Source organism: Psammomys obesus, unplaced genomic scaffold (assembly GCF_907164565.1).
Source record: "Psammomys obesus unplaced genomic scaffold, mPsaObe1.curated_primary_1811, whole genome shotgun sequence".
In the NCBI taxonomy this organism is placed as follows: domain Eukaryota; kingdom Metazoa; phylum Chordata; class Mammalia; order Rodentia; family Muridae; genus Psammomys; species Psammomys obesus.
The window spans coordinates 14,673,277-14,679,027 of record NW_026592666.1 but is presented as its reverse complement, the minus strand read 5'-3'; positions in this window follow the sequence as shown (position 1 = coordinate 14,679,027).

The following is a 5,751-nucleotide window of genomic DNA, read 5'->3' as shown; positions in this document are numbered from 1 at the left end:
TTCACAAGACTATTATTTCTTATCAATAATCTAATCATCTGGCCCTTGGAAACCAGAAGTCTAAGGCAGTAACATGGGATTTAGAGATGTTACATATGAAACAGCTCAGGGCCCAGGGGATTCAGGAAGCAGAGGATGGCCCGGGGCATCTGTCTTTCTGGGATATGCCAGATCCAGTGGGGAGGAGCTCCGAGCACCAATGTTTGCATTTCTTTATAATTATTTATTATTCTCATATTAACTTTACATCTGAAGTATTTTCAAATTACATCAGTTATAACTTCACATTGACTCTTAAGTTTCTCATTCAGTTAAATTTGACCTCATTTTCCTGACCATCTTTTCCTTAGCTCCTATCTTTCCATCCAGCTATCCATCAGCCCACCACTGCCACTGTACTTGACCTTCCAACTACCCACTTGTCTACCCTGCTGTCCATCCCCTCCACCCTTCCACCCACCCCTCTACCCGCCTGCCATCCTCTCTATGCACCAACTGTTTGTGCACCTTTCAGAGTAGCTTGTAGACAGTATGCCCGGTACTTCTCAATCCTTCAGTGTGTATTTCCCTAAACCCAAGGACTTTGATTTTCTAACAGCCATCAGAATCACGAAGTTAGCATTGGCATGATACTATCTAGTCCACAAATCATTTTAAAATTTTACTGGTTACCTTGGCAGAAGTGGCTTTTCTTAACCTTTGGGGTCCTGGATTCCAACCATTTCCTTGCGTTTAGTTGCCACATCTTCAGTTTTATTCTGTGATCAGTTCCAGGCTTCTCTTTTCTTGCACAACCTTTATATTTTGTGGTACATGTAGCTCTGCAGGTTTGTATGACCTTCCTCAGGATGGCTTAGGTTTACCCATTTTGACTAGCATGCAACAGACTCAATACTGTGTTCCTCCCGCTCTTTTTATTTTCACTGGTATTGGTACATAGTCACAGATTGCTATTTAGCCAGTGGGTCAAACTCCAGTACCCCTTAATGCTCAGTGAGCCCCAAATTGGCCAGCGTGAGGGCCTCCATGCACACAGGCCCCATGAGGCCTTATTGCTTTGACGAGCTGACTGAGGCAGTACCTGGTTGCCATACACTGCCCTCTACCAAGAGCAGCCCCTTGGTAGAAAATGTTGAAAAACCTGATCCAAGTGTTGTTTCCACTTCTAGTAGAGCATGCTCACTGCTAGACCATCAACAGAGAGATTGGGAAGGGTGTTTTTTGGAATCTTAAATGTGTGTGGATTTCTGAATCTTGCTGGACCAAGGCTTTCACCAACAGCTCTAGCACTCCTGATTACTAGAGCTTTCATCTGGGTTCTCACAACCTAGTGTTGTGCTGTCCACTGCTCAGCCCAGTGAAGAGCCTTCTCTGCCTCAGACTGCTGCACTCAGCCTGCACAGAAGCTGAGAATCTTCACCTTACAGAAAGAAAATTGTCCATAAATCTTTACGCAGGCATGAGAGCCAATGAACTTGTCTTACCACACTACTTTTTGGCTTAGCACCCCACCCTTCCTCTGTGGGGCACCTTCATAGTTCCCTTCCTAGCTCTAGGCTGGAGTAATGTACCTAGGTGCACACACCCCTGCTTTTCCTCCATGCTCTTTCTGGCCCTGCCCCTTTGCCCAGGAGCAGTTTTCTGGTCTGAGGATTGCCTAGCTCTTCTCTTAGACCTTCTGCTTCAGAAGTGCCCCTGATGTCTCAAAGCTTTGAGTTGCCCAGGGCAGTGTCCCTCAGGATGCTCCAATTAATCCGCCTGGAATCCCAGCCAAGCAAAGAGTCTCAGCTCAGTGAAAGATCCTGTCTAGAGACAGTGAGGTGGCAAGTGATAGAGGAAAACATCTGTGGGCTTCCACTAGCCTCTATATGTGTGCACACCTGTGCTCATGTGCAAGCACCCCACATATACATACCACACACATACACAGCATACTATACACACACAATGTATCACACATACACTATGTACATATACATCACATGCATACTCTACACCACACATACACCCACCCACGATATACCATACACACAGACCATATGACACACCACACAACACCACATACAACATGTATACATACATCACTCAAAATACCCTTCCCCCACAGACCAATACGTATAAACTAAGTTTACCCCATACATGTAAAGTGATTCCAGCCCACTGATTTCTGCCTGAAGGGTTAGGGGATGGCATGGATGATGTCATAAACAGGATTGCTGTGATGAATAATTCATACAATCTGAGTGACTACTGTAGCTAGTTCTGGAAGTGAAGACATTCTAGAGGTTGTTGGTTTGTTGTCTTGGGCCACATGAAGCCAGTAAACTGAGTTGTTCCCTGGGCAAAGATCATTGCTGGCACTGTAAAAATATTTGCACTGAAGCATGGAAGCTTGAACAGAAAGCCCCTCTGATGCTGGATTAAGGAGAAAGGGAGAGAAAGCTGCCGAGGGGTATTTTCTCTGTTTGTTGTTACAGAGTTTATATGTAATGAAAGGTATAAACCCATTGCTGGGCTAGCTCTTGGGCAAGATCCTCACAGTGTGAGCTGACCCTGAGTGTGGGACTCAAGTAAAGGAAGAAGGCCCCTCCCCGAGGTTTCAGCAAACCTTGTCTTTTGTGGCAACCCAGAAAAGCAAATTCTCTTCATGATCTCATAGCTCCAGCTCCTCTTCCTCCCGGAGTTATTGCCAGGAACAGCTAGGCCACTGGAAAAACAAACTTTAGTTAGATGGCAGCTGAGGCTGCAGGCATGGCTAGCATGACAGGTGTGGTTGGTAGGAGGTGGCCCTTGTGGAAGAGGACAGTGAGCCTCCTCCAAGGTCTGCAGGCTGAGTCGTCCTCCATTGCGCTTATTTCCATCTTCCCTGGAGGCTATAAGAGTACCACTGCCTTCTCTACACTGTGAGGGCCTAGTGAGGACTCTATCTTTGCTTTTGGAAAGGACAAATTAAGCAGGAAATGGAGATGGGGTGATAGTGGGGCCATTGTGACAGAAGGTGGTCATGTGCTGGATGTACACTTATGCACAGCATCTCTGAGTTTGGGGAGCCACCTAGGTCTGAATGAGGATTTGCTGAAGTATCAGCTTGAAAGAGTCTTCCTAAAAAGATGGAGAAAGTGGCCAGGCGAAGCCTGTAATTCCAGCACTCAGGGAGGCAGAGGCAGGTGGTTTGAGGCCAGCCTGGGGTACAGAGCGAGTGCCAACAGCCAAGACTACACAGAGAAACCATGTCTCAAAAAAAAGATATGGAGAAAATGTAAAGAGGAATCACAGGTAAAAGAAACTGTCTGGGAGAAGGGAGGTGGGAGGGAGGAAGAGAGGACTGTATTAGGGAAGATGCCTTTGTGGATGATGGTAGAAGGAGGCTTCACAGTGTCATGGTTTCCTTCTCATTTTCTATGACAAAGTACCCAGACAAAAGCAATTTATGGGGGAAAGGGTTTATTTTAATTCATAATTGCAGTTTATATTCTATCCATCCATGCTACCTAAGCTTGACTGGTGTGCAGGCAGGAGGGTCTCACCAGGCTCAGCACAGGACCAAAGAGAAAGTCTGACTGTGGTGGGCCTTCCTCATAATCACAGGAATTGATGAGTGCTTCCACTTTTCTGGTAGTGGCCTGGAGTTTTAGAGTGGACTTCTACAACACCATGTCTTCAGTGCCCAGGGTGCCAGTGCATAGGCCAGGTGGTCCAGTAGCCTCCTGAGACAGAGGAGGAAGATACACAGGAGACAAAGAACCTGGTAGACTTGCAAACCTGCCCCAGACTTGCCAATTGGCTTTCTCACTACTTCACACCTGGTTCTTTTTCCATATAACCAGCCCTCAGAAGTACCAGTGGCTTCTCAGAGATAGGGAGATAGTGCTCTGAGGTCTTCCTTGCCCACTGCTTTGGGTCCCAGTGAGAACATTTCATGTTTCCTGTGTTTCCTTGTCTGAGTAACCGGGCAGAGTAACTCTGAGAAGCTTGTTTCCCCTGCTTGGCTACTCCACCCAGCCTCCCATTTGCCTCTAGAGGATGCAGAGGCCTCTGTATAGGTAGTTCCCATCTTGATCTTGCTCCCAGGCCTAGCCAGGTGCCATCCAGCTGCCTCATGTATGGGCAAATGTGGTATTCTGGAAGGTGACTGAGGCCTGCTTTCAGCAGCAGTGGCTGTGCCTGGCCTGGTGGATGTTGTCCAGCCTGGAAGGGCAAATGAAGTAACCATCTATCTCCTTCCCTGCATCTCTATCACTGGGATGCTTCTGCCAGGGAGAGAGCAGAGGGCAGTGGGTTGGGCCTAGCCTCATTGTCCCAACTGAGTGTACTTGGTCATGACTGATGCTAAAAACTGAGGGAAAAGAAATATAGCCCATGACAGGGTGTCCTAGTTTGTTTTCTATTGCTATGATAACCAAAATCAACTTAAAGAATAAAGGGTTTATTTGGCTTACAGGTCATAGTTCATCATCAGGAGTAGCTGAGGCAAGAACTCAAAGTAGGTACTGAAGCTGAGCCCAAGTAGGAACACTGCTTACTGGCTTGCCCAGCTTGCTTTCTTATATAGCCCAGGACCCCCTACCCTGAGGATAACACTACCCCATAGTGTTTTGGGCCCTTCTATATAAATCATCAATCAAGAAAATGCCCCCACAGACTTGCCAATCTGGTGAGCATATTTTCTCAATTGAGTTTCCCTCTTTTTAGATGACCTTTACTTGTATCAAGTTGACAAAAACTAACCAGCACAAGTCAGGGTGGCAAAGCCATAACCCCTTATTCTCCTCACTACACTTCTGACCCATTTTAAGTTGAGCAAACATTGTAGCAATTGCTTAACATTCGGGGGAGCCCAGAGGGACTGGTTGTAACATACTTCTCAGGATGCAGGTAGTTCCAGTAGCCCCATATAGGGCTGGGCCACACTCAAAAGTAAGGGGTTAGTGCAGAAGCTGTGCAGCCCTCATAAGCTGCCAAGCCACCAAGAACCACTTCTACTCATCTGGGAACATTTTTCCTTCATTTCTCAAAGCCAGCAGCAGCTTGTTCGGACCTGTCACCGGAAATCATCACCAGCCAATCTACACTGGGTGGGGGCCTGTGTTCTGGGTGGATCCATCCCATTGTCCTTGAAGTAGACTGTCTTTTGTCTTGGAGACAGGGGAGGCCTGCAGCCTCCCTCCATCTGGCCAGGGGAAACTGGCAGGGGGAATAGGGATGACAGCCAGGGTGAATAACTTCTCAGAGGGTGTGCACACTATATTTCCAAAGAACATGGAGAGACCAGCATTCTTTGAAGGGCTTGTGTGCATTTCAGCAACCAGGATCACCTGTGGACCCTGGCCTGAGCAACTCTCGAGCCTTTGGCCTTTGTGTCTTCCAGCTCTTTGATGCAGGCCCATAGCCAAGGACTTAATGTGGAGGCACTGGGTCTCTGTGGGGGCGGTATGCCAAGTGCTCAGAATGTCAAGACTGTCCTAACTGATCTCCCCAGTCCTGTTTGGGCTCTCCCACCTCTGACTATAGAACTAAGCCTCTAGCCCCTGGCTAGGAAACCTCGGCCTTCTGGTCCTCTCCTTGGGTCTTGCTCAACCTGGATTTGTTGCCTCCAACTCCTCGAACATGGCCTTCCACTCTTTCTTCTTCCTACCATCTCTGAGTATACCTCTGCTAAAGAACATTTTCTGGGACATCACAAAACCTTACTGAGTATCTGTTGTTGGACATCTTAGTACATTTGTGAATATGTGTCTATACCTGTGGTGG